Source organism: Lynx canadensis, chromosome D2, assembly GCF_007474595.2.
Source record: "Lynx canadensis isolate LIC74 chromosome D2, mLynCan4.pri.v2, whole genome shotgun sequence".
NCBI classification, from domain to species: Eukaryota; Metazoa; Chordata; class Mammalia; order Carnivora; family Felidae; genus Lynx; species Lynx canadensis.
In genome coordinates this window covers 41,045,298-41,058,962 of record NC_044313.2, presented here as the reverse complement: position 1 = coordinate 41,058,962, position 13,665 = coordinate 41,045,298, and the positions used below count along the sequence as shown (strand labels likewise).

General features: G+C 43.8%; 1 pseudogene; it reads left to right on the top strand.

Annotated features, from left to right (window-relative positions):
* The first annotated feature begins 2,059 nt into the window (after positions 1-2,059).
* Positions 2,060-2,139, top strand: LOC115527877 (annotated as a pseudogene).
* The last annotated feature ends 11,526 nt before the right edge of the window (positions 2,140-13,665 follow it).

Here is a 13,665-nt window from a genome sequence, read left to right as displayed (position 1 = left end):
TCATCTCGGTGCCTCTTGGCGGGAGTTGGGAGGGAGACTCCTCCACAGAGGCATCTAACCTTGACCAAGCTTCTGAGCTAGGCCACTCTGCTCTTTCGGCTCCACTCTGCCTCTCTGCATAGTGATCCTAACCTCACTTAGCTCTTTCCGGACCCTCCAACCCCAGCCTCCCAGGCCTTTGGCTCCCTCTCCCCTCCTCCAGGGTCAAACATGGCAGCATCTCGTTCAAAGCACCCGCATTCCTTTCTGTCTCTTTTGGTTCCAGGAGAGGATGTACTTAGCTGCCTTGCAGCGATCGCTGTAAGGTGACCTCTTTGGGGCATGAGCATCTGGCTGGGTCTGAGCTGTAAGGACGCAGGATCAGACAGCCTTCCCTGCACCCATCCCACTCCAGCCTTCCATGTGGCTGCAGCCCAGACAGCCAGGTTTGCCCAGGGTGAGCCACCAGTGATAGTTCTGATTGGGGGACTGACCCATAGTGACCCACAGTGACCCAATCACAGTCAATTCTAGATCCCATCCGGGCCACATTTGGTTGGTCCTGGTGTTCACTGATTCAAATGGAGGTGTGAGGGTTCGGGGACATCTGTCTCTGGGAGGCTGACCTCACGTGAGAGATGGTATTCAGGAGCCATGCACGGCTCTGTTCCACCATGGGTGCTGTGGACCAGGGAAGGAGCCGGCGAGAGTCCCGCAGGTGGAATGATACAGACGGCAGGAAGCAGGGACAAGAGGAACGGCACATCCTGCTTGCTCTGGCAAAGCCAGCCACTCACTTTCTGTACTTCCGGCCAAGAGCCTACCCAGTGAGGCATGTGGAGGAAGCGACCAGGCTCCTGCATGGTGGGGCCGAGGATACACCTCCCATCCAGACCTTACTTCACTAAGGACAAGGGAGAAAAGTCTGCCTCCAGAAACCGTGTCTCTGTTCTCTGACCCTGGCCTTCCTCCAAGAGGTCAAAGGCATGGTGGCACCACTGCCAGGGGGTGGCTGTCCTCATTCGGTATTTGCCCAGGGAATCAGTTCTGGTTCACAGCCAGGCCTCGGAGGGTGCGTAGCGAGTCCCTGGGTGCCACTTTCCCTCCCTCACCTTCCTGGTGACGGGCCGGGAGAGCCGCGCGCAGCGCTGTCCAGACCCCCCCCCCCCCCCCCCCCCCGCCCTGCCTGCCCTGGGAACGCGGCCTCACACACATTCCCACCTGACCCCTGGATGTCTCTGCCTTGCTGCCCACTGCTTCCTGGCCTGGGCCTCTCTTAGCCAGCTCCCAGTATGCCCATCCTCTCCGTGGGACAGACTGTCTTCAAGGAGCTTGATGCGCCAAGGTAAATTCTTCTCAGGACCTCCCTGCGGGCAAATTCTCTGTACCCAGTAAGGGTCCCTTGTGGCCCAGGAAAAGCAGCCCTTCCTGGATTAGGTAGAATTTTGGAAGGACCGCCATTTCGACCCTCCTCCCCTGTGGCCCTGCCGCACCATCATTCTGCTGCCAGCCGTGTCCAAGATTCAGTCTGGGCCTGCCGCGGTTGTTCTGGGTGCCACAGCAATACAGTGTGTGCTCCTCTCCTCCTCCGTCCCCTCCCCTTCCTTCCTCCTCACTCTCAGTCCAGAGGCTGCAGCAGTGGTTGACCTAATGTGATGACCGGAGGGCAGTCACTCCTTGCACGATTTGGCCACAGGCACTGGTGAAATGAATGCATGCTTTACTTTTGTTTCTCCTGGTTTCCCCAGCCTGCGGACAGCCTCTGGGACCCCACGCCCCACGGCTCAGCTCTGTCTGCTTTTGGAATCCTAGCTCTTCCCGTCGGCCCCTCCTTGGGCTCTCACTCGAGGTCTGTGTCCCTGCCTCGAGCCTGCCACCTCCTTGGGACAGACCTGTGTTGTGGCCACCTCTCCAGAGCTATGTCCCCATTGGTAGCTGCTAGATGCTCTGTGAACCCTTTTATTTTTTTCTTTAGCATGTGTTTAATTTTTTTTTTTTTGCATGTAAACAATGGATTCATTTGGCTTTTATTTAGTTGTGAGAAATGATCAAATTTTATTTTTTTCTTCTATTTCTATCCACTGCTTCTCGGCTTTTTTGGCTAAGATCGAGTGTAGTATCTGTTCTTATATTTGTATCCAGTTGTCTAACGCACTTACTAGTAGTTCGTCTTTCTCCACTGATGTGAGATGTCACCTTTGAGGACACTAAATTTGCACGTGTAATTGAGGCTTTTCTGGATCTTCTGTTCCACTGTTTTCTCTATTTACCCATAAGAACATTGTTTCCATGATAGAAGATTTAGAGTATATTTTGATTTGTGGCATACATAGCCTTCCCTTCTTCCTTGCTTTCTTTTTCTTCTAAAAAAGTTTTATTATGGAAAATATTTGAATATACACAAATAAAATAATATAATGAACCCATGTACCCGTGGTTCAACGTCAACCTTGATCGACATTTTGCCGTTTTGGTTCATTTATATCTTATTGCTTCTTTAATTATTTTTATAGTTTTTTCATGTAAAATTTTAGGCGTGTATATTTTTATGTATATTTGCAAAATGCTCTACTTTTGTAGCTCAAACCTCTAACAAAACATAAAATATTCCCATCACTTCCAAAAGTTCCTTTGTGCCTCTTTCCAGTCAGTATCTCATTCCCAGAGGCAACCAGTGCTCTGATCTTTTTTTTTTTTAACATAGGCTATTTTTCATATAAATAGGATCACAGAATATATGTACTTTTTGTGTGCCGCTCCATCCAGTCGGTAATGTCTGTGAGATTCATCCGTGTTGACGGGTGTGTCGATAGCAGAACTTTTCATTGTTGAACAGAATTCTATTGTACAAATATACCATGATTTGTTTACTCATTATCCAGTTGGTGGACATTTGGGTTGTTTCTGGGTTTTAGCTATCATACATAAAGCTGTTATGAATATTCATGCATGGTTTTATGTGGACATGTGTTTTTACTTATCTCAGATAAGTAGGTAGGAATGCATTGCTGGGTCACGTAAGTGTATGTTTAACTTTATAAAATACTGTTAAACCGTTTACAAAAGTAGTTGTATTATTGTACATTCCTACCAGCATTCCTGTTCCTCCAAATCTCTCTATCTGGTGTTATTAATCTTTTTTAGCCATTGTAGTGGGTGTGCTGAGGCATCTCAATGTGATTTTAATTTCCACTTACCTGATAAGTAATGATATTGAGCACCTTTTGGCCATTTGTATATATTTGTGTGTGTGTGTGTGTGTGTGTGTGTGTGTGTGTATGTGCATATATATATATATATATATATATTTGGTTGTATAAGTCTTTTTTACATTTTTTTATTGGGTTGTATATTTTTTAATTATTGATTTGTTGGAGTTCTTTATATGTTCAGGATCCTTCCTTGGTCAGATATATGCTTTGTGAATATTTTATCCCAGCCTGTGACTTGCCTTTTCATTTGCTAACAATGCCTTTGGATTGGAAGAAGTTTTTAATTTTGAGCCACCTGGGTGGCTCAGTTAGTTAAGTTTCTGACTCTTGATTTCAGTTCAGGTCATGATCTCATGGTTCATGAGTTTAAGCCTCTCCTCGGGCTCTGCACTGACAGTATGGACCCTGCTTGGGATTCTCTCTCTCCCTCTCTCTCTGTCCCTCCCCTGGTCTTGTTCTCTCTCCCTCTCTCTCTCTTCCCTCTCTCAAAATAAGTAAACTAAAAAAAAAAAAATAGAAAATTTTAATTTTGATGAAGTCTAATTTCTCAATCTTTTATTTTATGGTTACTGTTTTCTGTGACCTGTCCAAGAAACCTTTTCTTACTCCCAGGGCCCATAGATATTTTTTAATGTTTTCTCTAAGGAGCATTATAGCATTAGCCCTTTCAGTCTAAGAAATCTTGTGTTTTGTTTGTTTTTGTTTCTTTTGTTTCTCTTTCTTTCTTTCTTTCTTTCTCTCTCTCTCATTGTGAGGCAGGAGTCAAGAATGATGTATTTTCATCATGGATATCCAGGTTGTTCCAGCACCCCTTCTTGAAAAGGCTCTGTTTCCCATGCATCTTTTTTCAAAACATCCCCTCACCTTCCTTATTGCCAGAAACCGCACTCCATTCCCCTGCTAAGCCTGCTCCTCACTGATATCCTCTCTCTGGTCTCATGAGATCTCCCCCAAAGCCGAGCCTCTTTAGGGAAGACCTAATTTCTGTCAATGCCACATCTGTGGTGGCAGAGCATAAAGGCACTCAGTGTTAAACTGGGCTTTCGGCTGTTTATTCCTACTTCCCTAAAATAAAACCGTTTGGGCATGACAGGTGTGTGGCTGTGCATGGTGTGTGTGATGTCTGTGAATTTCCCAAAGACAGACCGGATCTTATCACCCCCCAGGCATCTTGCACAGTATCAGGCATATGGCCGTGTTGAGGAGACAGCTGTGAGGTAAATGGAAGTGGAGATCGGAAGAGATTTTGACTAGTGCCTTACTGAAGATCACATCCTTAGTGATGCCTATATCTTCTCCTCCACCAACGATATATGAGCTAAACCTAAAGGACTTGTTCTTGGGTTTAAAGCTCCACGAGGAAGACATTCTTATCTATTATTTGTGCCTGCAGAACCCAGCTTAGGACTCGGTCCTGGGAAATCATCATGCTGGTTGAAGTGGGTTGGATGGCCCAAGTTTGACTAAATGATAGTTTCTGGTTCTTTACCTTCTCAGTGGGCTCCTGCTGAGTGTCGTGTCAAAATGCCCACGTGGAGTTGTCAGTTCTACCTTCCAGCTGCGTTTGCAAATTAAAAAATGTATTTGGCCATCTACAGCATTCCGGTGGCCTGTCCCTCTCCACGTCTCCTCCTGTCGCTGACAGCATTCATCATTACTTCTTCAGGCTCCAGGTGTCTGGTGGAGTTATTTCCCAGTTACACCAGAACTCATGTTCTCCACCTCCAAGAAAGTACGGCCTGCTGGTTGCATTCTCTCTCTTTTTCTGGAGTTTATCCTAATCCTCACAGGGAATGTGAAGGTTTCAGGACGTGGCTTTCTCTTTAGGTTTAAAAAAATGTCCCATTGCTGGGGCGCCTGGGTGGCTCAGTCGGTTAAGCGTCCGACTTCAGCTCAGGTCACGATCTTGCAGTCCGCGAGTTCGAGCCCCGTGTGGGGCTGTGGGCTGATGGCTCAGAGCCTGGAGCCTGCTTCCGATTCTGTGTTTCCCTCTCTCTCTGCCCCTCCCCCGTTCATGCTGTGTCTCTCTCTGTTTCAAAAATAAATAAACGTTAAAAAAAAAAAATGTCCCATTGCTGTATAAACAGCCTTCCTTCTTCTTGATTCCAATTTCATGTAAAAAAAATGCATTATAATAACGACATGGGACATTCGTTTATGATGAATTAAGTGAAAAAAAAAATTCCCAACATGTAATGAAGCAGAATTTATGGCATGATTTTAAATTTAAGAAAAAAATTAAGGGGAGCCTGGGTGGCTCAGTCGGTTGAGCGGCCGACTTTGGCTCAAGTCATGATCTCATGGTCCATGAGTTTGAGCCCCGCATCGGGCTCTGTGCTGACAGCTCAGAGCCTGGAGCCTGTTTCAGACTCTGTGTCTCCCTCTCTCTGACCCTCCCCCGTTCATGCTCTGTCTCTCTCTGTCTCAAAAATAAATACACGTTAAAAAAATTAAAAAAAAAAAGAAAAAGGAAAAAATTAAGATGAAAGAAATATATTTTGGTAAACAGGAAAAAATGAAATGTTATTCTCACATGGGTTATTGATTTGCGGGTTATGGTATTTAGGATATTAATGATTTTCATTTTATTCTGTATTCTTTATACTTTTTTTTGCATCGTGTATAAAATTAACATGATTTATTTTAAAAGTCAGGAAAATATTATCAACCTTTTTGTTTATTGTCCTCAGTGTAGATCATAAGCTCTCTGAAGAGAGTATGGTAGAGACTGATAGCCTACCAAAATGTATGCTCTCCTAATAACAGATTAAGGCCGGCACATGGCTGAATTGTACTTCCCAGCCTTCCTCGCCATTGGCTGTGGCCATGAAATTACAATGGAATTCGAGCCCAGGTGGGCATGCCACGTACAGGCTGGGCTTTTGCGAGCGGAGATGTGCTTTATCCATTCGCCCTCCTGTTTTGCTGATTGGGTGCAGATGACAACAAGACTTTAAAGGACCAAGTTCTGGACCATTGTGTTCCAGAACCACAATCTGAAGGAGAACCACCCTCCCACTTGAATAAGTGTTGTAGGAAATAACCTTAACAGAAGCTTCCCTTACTCACCTGTTTCTCCAGAGTCTAACTGGGATCTGGCACAGAATAGATGCTCAGTGTGTTTGCTGATTAGAACTGAGCATTGACTTTCCTGGTATCTTGGTCGCAAAGCTATAAATAAAATATGGATCCTTAACTTGCCACAAGTTTGTTATTACTCAGAGTTAATAAACCACTATGTCACGTAAAATGTGAGAAGCTTGCAACAGTATGTTTCTATTTACTCAGTCATCTTTTGTGGGATTGCTGCCGTATATTTCATGCATGTACGGAATACACTCCGAAGTACAGTGTTAACATTTTTTTGTTGTTATAAACGGTCCTAGTGTTTTAAAGAAATTAAGACAAGAAAAAGTAAATCGTTTGATTATATTTGCCATTACCAGTACTCTTCTTTGCTTTCTGTAGATCCACATTTCCATCTGGTGTCTTTTACCTTAGGCTCCAAAACCTCCTTTAGAATTTCTTGTAGGGGCATCTGGGGGGCTCAGTCAGTTAAGGGTCCAACTTCAGCTCAAGTCATGATCTCACAGTGGGTGAGTTCGAGACCCACACCACACTCTCTGCTGTCAGCACAGAGCCTACTTTGGATCCCCTGTCCCCGTCTTTCTGCCTCTCCCTTGCTCTCTCTCTCTCAAAAATAAAATAACCAGTAAAAAAAAAAAGAAAGAATTTCTTGTAGTACAAGTCTTCTGGAGATGAGTGATTTGAGGTGTCAGTAATCTGAAAATAACTTTATTTTATCCTCATTTTTTCGAGGATGTTATTAACTTGAGTTATGAGTTAATAATTGCTATTCTTTTAACATGCTAGAGATATTTTTCCATTGTCTTATGACTTCCATTTTTTTTCTGACAACACATCTGCCTGAAGTGGTGTTCCCCCATATGGAATACTATTTTTCTCTGTTTTTAAAGATAATCTTTTTTTTTCAGTAGGCTCCGTGCCCAACATGGAGCCCAATGTGGGGCTTGAACTCAAGATCTGGAGATCAAGACCTGAGTGGAGATCAAGAGTTGGATGCTTAACTGACCAAGCCACCCAGGCACCCCAAAATAATTTTTTGTTTTTCATCATTAAAGGTGGTTTTCTTTCCGCTTTGTCATGCTTGGGGTTTACTAAGCCTATTGTACCTGCAATTTGTTACTTTTCAATAAACTTGGGACATTTCAAACATTATTTCTTCACATATTTTTTCTACTCTCTTCTCTCCCTTCTTTCCCTCTGGGATTTCAGTTACACATATATTATACTATTTAGTATTATCCCAAAGGCAACTGAGTGCATTTTTACTTTTCTTCAATCTTTTCTCCTCTCTCTTTCAAATAGAATCATTTCTATAGATTGGTCTTAAATTTCATTAATTTTTTTTGCAACCATTATTCTGCTGTTGGCCCAAATTTTCATTTCAAATATACTTTCTGGTTCTAAAATTTCCTTTTTTTTGTCCTTCTGTTATTTTATTTTATTATTTAACACATACAGTGTTATATTAGTTTCATGTGTACAAGATAGTGATTCAGTTATTCCTTACAATACCCAGTGCTCATCAGGACGAGTGCACTCCTTCATCCTCATCTATTCCTCCCATCCTCTTGCCCACCTCCACGCTGGTAACTAGCAGTTTCTTCTTTATAGTTAAGAGTCTGCTTCTTGGGGGCACCTGGATGGCTCTGTCCATTAAGCTTCCGACTTCGGCTCAGGTCATGATCTGGTTCGTGAGCTCCAGCCCCACGTCAGCCTCTGTGCACACAGCTCAGAGCCTGGAACCTGCTTCAGATTCTGTGTCTCCCTCTCTCTCTGCCCCTCCCCCGCTCATGCTCTCCCTCTCTCAAAAATAAATAAAAACATTTAAAAAGTTTAAAAAATAAGAGTCTGTTTCTTGGCTTGTCTCTCTCTCTCTTTTCTTTTGGTTGTTTGTTTTGTTTCTTAAATTCCATATATGAGTGAAATCATATATTTGTGTTTCTCTGACTAACTTATTTCACTTAGTGTTATACCGTCTAGCTTCATAGACGTCATTGCAAATCGCAAGATTTCATTCATTGCTATGTGTCCTAGACTCTGGGTCCGGAGTTCCCTCTTGTCCAGCAAGAGAGCGGACGCAGGATTAAAATGCGAGAGAGGCTAATGTCTGGGAGGAGACAAGAGCCCTGAGTAAGGGTCCTTGCTCCATTTTTATTAGGATCAAAAGACTTACAAGCATGATGGACGTGCACAAAGAGACAAAGATACCGTGAACATTAATTCACAGGCGTGAGGGAAAAGGGGGTTTTGAAGATATGCAGTGTTAGGGGTTTGGGTCAATACAAAACAAAGTCTTGGTGCCAGGCAGATGTTTGTTTACAGCACACATGAAGCACCAAGTCTGCTTAACTTAGCTAGCTTAGGGGACAAGAGAGACAGAGCAGGCTACCTGGGGGTCAACAAAGCACCTTTCTTTTGCTAATTAGCTCCACTCTGGGCAACTTCACCCTGCTGCAGTCAAAAGCCCTGTTTACTGTTTACTTACCTATTTTGGTCCTTTCTGTGAAAGCAGCTTTCTGCTATTGTACTAAGTTGGGGGGCATTTCCGCCCTGAATACCTAATCTTCTTTACCTCATTTTTGATGTTTTCATCCTGAGGCCTCTCTGTTCGTATATCTTTGTCCTATACTGGGGGCCTTTGCCCTGATTACCTAATCTCGTTTACCTAATCTTGGATGTGTTCATCCTGTGGCTTTCTATTTCTTTATGCCTTGTTAACCCATTGGTGCAACCGCTGGGAATTCCTAGCTATTCCCCACAGTTATGGCTGAATGACGTTTCATTGTATATATATACCACGTCTTCTTTATCTATTCATCTATTGATGAATACTTGGGCTGCTTCCATAATTTGGCTATTGTCAATAATGCTGCTATACATATAGGGGTATATGTATCCCTTTGAATTTTTTTTTTTAACGTTTATTTATTTTTGAGACAGAGAGAGACAGAATGGGGGAGCATGAATGGGGGAGGGACAGAGAGAGAGGGAGACACAGAATCGGAAGCAGGCTCCAGGCTCTGAGCCATCAGCCCAGAGCCCAATGCGGGGCTCAAACTCACGGACCGCGAGATTGTGACCTGAGCTGAAGTCGGACGCTTAACCGACTGAGCCACCCAGGCGCCCCTATAGGTATCCCTTTGAACTAGTGTTTTTGTATTTTTTGGTTAAATACCCAGTAGCGTGATTACTGGATCCAGGCTATTTTTAATGTTTTGAGGAATCTCCATGCTTTTCCACAGTGGCTGTTCCTGTTTGCATTCCCACCAATAGTTCAAGAAAGTTCCTTTTTCTCCACATCCTCGCCAACACTTGCTGTTTATTGTGTTTTTGATTTTAGTTATTCTGATACGCATGGGGTGATAGCTCATTATAGTTTTGATGTGTATTTCCCTGATGATGAGGAATGTTGAGCACCTTTCATGTGTCTGTTGGCCATATGAATGTCTTCTTTGGAGAAATGTCTGTTCATTTTTCTGTCCATTTTTAATTGGATTATTTGTTTTTTGGATCTTGATTTGTATAAGTTCTTTACATATTTTGGATAGTAACATTTTATTGGATATGTCATTTGCAAATATCTCCTTCCATGCAGTAGGTTGCCTTTTAGTTTTGTTGATCGTTTCCTTTGCTGTGTAGAAGCTGCTAACAGCTTATTTTTACTTTTATTTCCCTTGCCTCAGGAGACATACCTAGAAAAATGTTGCTATGGCCAATGTCAGAGACCTTACTGCCTGTGCTCTCTTTAAGGATGTTTTTTAATGTTTATTTATTTATTTTGAGAGTGAGAGGAAGAGCCAGGGAGGGGCAGAGAGAGAGAGAGAGAGAGAGAGAGAAAGAGAATCCAAAGCAGGCTCCATGGTCTCAGTGCAGAGCCTGATGTGGGGCTTGGACTCATGAACCATGAGATCATGACTTGAGGCAAAACCAAGAGGTGGGCGCTTAACCTTCTCTTCAAGGATTTTTATGGTTTCCTGCCACACATTTAGGTCTTTCATCCATTTTGAATTTATTTCTGTGTATAGTGATAGTGGAAGAAAGTGTTCCAGTTTCACTCTTTCGTATGTAGCTGACCAGCGTTCTCAAGGCCATTTGTGGAAGAGACTCTTTTTTTCCACTGGACATTCTTCATTGCAATCTTCTTATATTTTCCATTTATATGCTGAAATGTCCTACCTCGCAATTATTATGACTATCTTTTCCTTTAAGTCCTTGAATATATTTCTAATAGCTGCTTTAAAGTCCTGGGGTGATACTTGCAACATTAGGTTCATCTTGGGGACTGTTTCTATTGATAGTTATTTTTCTCGTTATAGGTCACATTTTTCTGTTTCTCCAGATTTCTACTAATTGTAGTTGTATGCCAGAGAATGCAGATGTTACATTGAAGGGATGCTGCATTATGTTTTCTTCCATCAAAGCATCATGAGTTTTGCTCTGGTTGGCAGTTCATTTACTGGAATCTCTTTCTGGTTCTGCAAGGCTTGCTTTTATTATTTGTTAGGGATTTTCTATTTCTTTCTTTTTCTCTTTCTTTTTTTCTTTTCTTTTTTTTTAGAGAGAGAGAGAGAGAACACAAGCAGGGGAGAGGAGCAGAGGGAGAGAGAGAGAATTTTAGGCAGGCTCCATGCTTAGTGCAGAGCCATATGCAGGGCTCGATCTCACAACTGTGAGATCATGATCTGAGCCGAAATCAAGAGTCAGATGCTGGGGCGCCTGGGTGGCTCAGTCGGTTGAGCGTCCGACTTCGGCTCAGGTCATGATCTCGTGGTCCGTGGGTTCGAGCCCTGCGTTGGGCTCTGTGCTGACAGCTCAGAGCCTGGAGCCTGTTTCAGATTCTGTGTCTCCCTCTTTCTCTGACCCTCCCCTGTTCATGCTCTCTCTCTGCCTCAAAAATAAATAAATGTTAAAGAAAATTAAAAAAAAAAAAGAGTCAGATGCTTAACCGATTGAACCACTCAGAGTCCCCAGGGATTTTCTGTTTCAGTTTTGAGCTCGTTCCTAGTTCATGGCTCCTACTCTTGTGTGCAGTTTTTACTTTTCTGTGTGGCCTTTCTGGAGTATAAGATGAATTCTCAAGATGTGCAGTGAAGTCATTTCAGTCTGGATGGGATGTAACTAACATTCATCGCACTGCCCAGTCTCCGTTATCTCCATTCAGTTCTCAGCGCTGAGGCAGGTGATCTCTGGTAGGTCTTTTGGAGTCTTACCCCACACATGCACGGGCAAGCCTTGGCCAAGGACACACACAATGAGTTCCCACAAAACACATTCTTCTTAGGACTCTGCCCTGAAAATTCTAGTTCCTTTACTCTTACACATTTTCAGTTCAGGGAGATTACTGCCCCTGGGCCTCCACTTTCCTGCACCTTATCAGAAAGTAGCCATAGGAAGAAAGCCAGGACAACTGTGGGGCTCCCCTGGGTTTCTCTCCCTTCAAGGATCATAGTGTTAGTCAGCCTGCTATTCAATACATGAAAACCGTTGTCTTACACATTTAGAGTTACTTTCAATGGGAGGGTATGTTCTGTAACAGTTACGTTGTCATAAATGGCTGCAGAAGTATAATTGCTATTTTTGGACATTTAAAAAAAATCACAGAATCTCACATTTCCCTTCAATGAAAATACACATCTACATGAGCCGTTCATAGCTGCCCTGGCTGGCTCAGTGGCTGAGCACGGACAGGTTTCTCAATAATAACAACTCATTCTTGTGTAGCTCTTTCTAGTGTTTCAAGACCCACTTGCAAATGTTACTTGATTTGTTCCTTAGCACATCACAGTAGCTTCATGCCACAAATAAGAAACGACGTAAAGATATTCATTGTCTTTGTGTACCTGACATTTTCACCTGAGATTTTCAACCCAGGAGCCCAGCCTCTGGCAACCTATCATCTTTAGTCGCCAAAAGCAGGTCTTTCCCTTGGGAAGAGTCTTGTCCCAGCTGCCAAGAAGATGAATGTTTCTTTGCCCATAATGGTGCATACTATATAGCATCACAGATGTTGGAAATAGTAGAATCACTGATTTTAATTTGTCACTTAAAAAAAATTGGAGCCCATTCTGGCCCGACAAGATGACTCTTGTGCTGCTGCACACACTGTTGAGTGTCTCAGGGTGACCCAAGGTGTCCTGCCTGTGGTTCCATGCTTCCAGCTTCCACCGTAGCTTTCTGGGTACCCGTGGATGGGATGAGAAATGAAAGCTCGAGCAAGGATGCTAGGACCTCTCCGTCCTGCTGGGGAAGGGGCCTGGGGTCAGCGGGGTCATGACGCCTGGGTCTGCAGCTGGACACGTCTCCTATTTTGGCTGCTGTCTACTGGCAACTTTTCACTGGCAAGAGTGGAGGCTTCGTTATAACTGTGTTTTCGTTTTTGGACCAATCCCAGCGCTTTTGTGCCTCCCACAGCAAAGGATGTTGCCTCTTGCTCATAGTTACTTATAAACAGTCAGTTGGGTTGTGAACTGGGAACAGGTGACGAGCTAGCTGATGCTACACGGGGGTGTTAGGAAAAGACAATGTGAAATGGCTCAGCCTAATAGACCTACAGGAAAGGGAACTTTTTCTTTTCTTTTTAAAGTTTATTTGTTTATTTTGAGAAAGAGAGAACACGAGCAGAGGAGGGGCAGAAAGAGAAGGAGAGAGAGAGAGCTCCAAGTGGGCACCACGCTGTCAGGGCAGAGCCTGACGTGGGTGGGGGTGGGGGGCTCGAACCCATGAACCGAGAGATCACGGCCTGAGCCAAAATCAAGAGTTGGACCCACGCACCCCAAGGAAAGAGAGTGTTGATGCTGAGTTTCAGAGAACTTCATCCCATTCTTTAAAATTGTATTTCAAAAAAAAAAATAAAACAAAATAAGCTTTTCTTTCATCATCGTTAGTGTCACCCACAGTTGACCATCCGACCTTGGAGGACTCCCTGGATCAGTGGTAAAACTCAGGGCTTAGGATGGGGGAGGAAGAAATCCAAGTGAGGAGCTCTCTCCGGGCCTGACAGAGAGGAGACTGATGAACCCAGGCACTGTCCATGGCTGCACTTTAGACACCTCTGTAACCAAATTCACCTAAACACCATTATTATCTGTATTTTACCAAAGGCTCAGAGAGGATAGGTGGGATCAAGAAACAACGGGAAAGTCCAGCCGAATAACACAAGGCTAAATTCTGTATCCGCTATTCACTAGCTGTTCCTCTTTGTGCTTGGCCGTGGCCAGCACTGCTTGACCTCCGAGCATACTCCCCTAAGGGGCCTTTTTGCAGGGCCCGAGTCACCCACCAGAACCCAGGCAGTTCTGTCGCCGTCTGGGTAATGGGGACAACAGGCATCTGCTGACTCTTCACTTCTGCTTTCTCCAGGAAATGAGCAGAAACGCAGCTTGAGTGA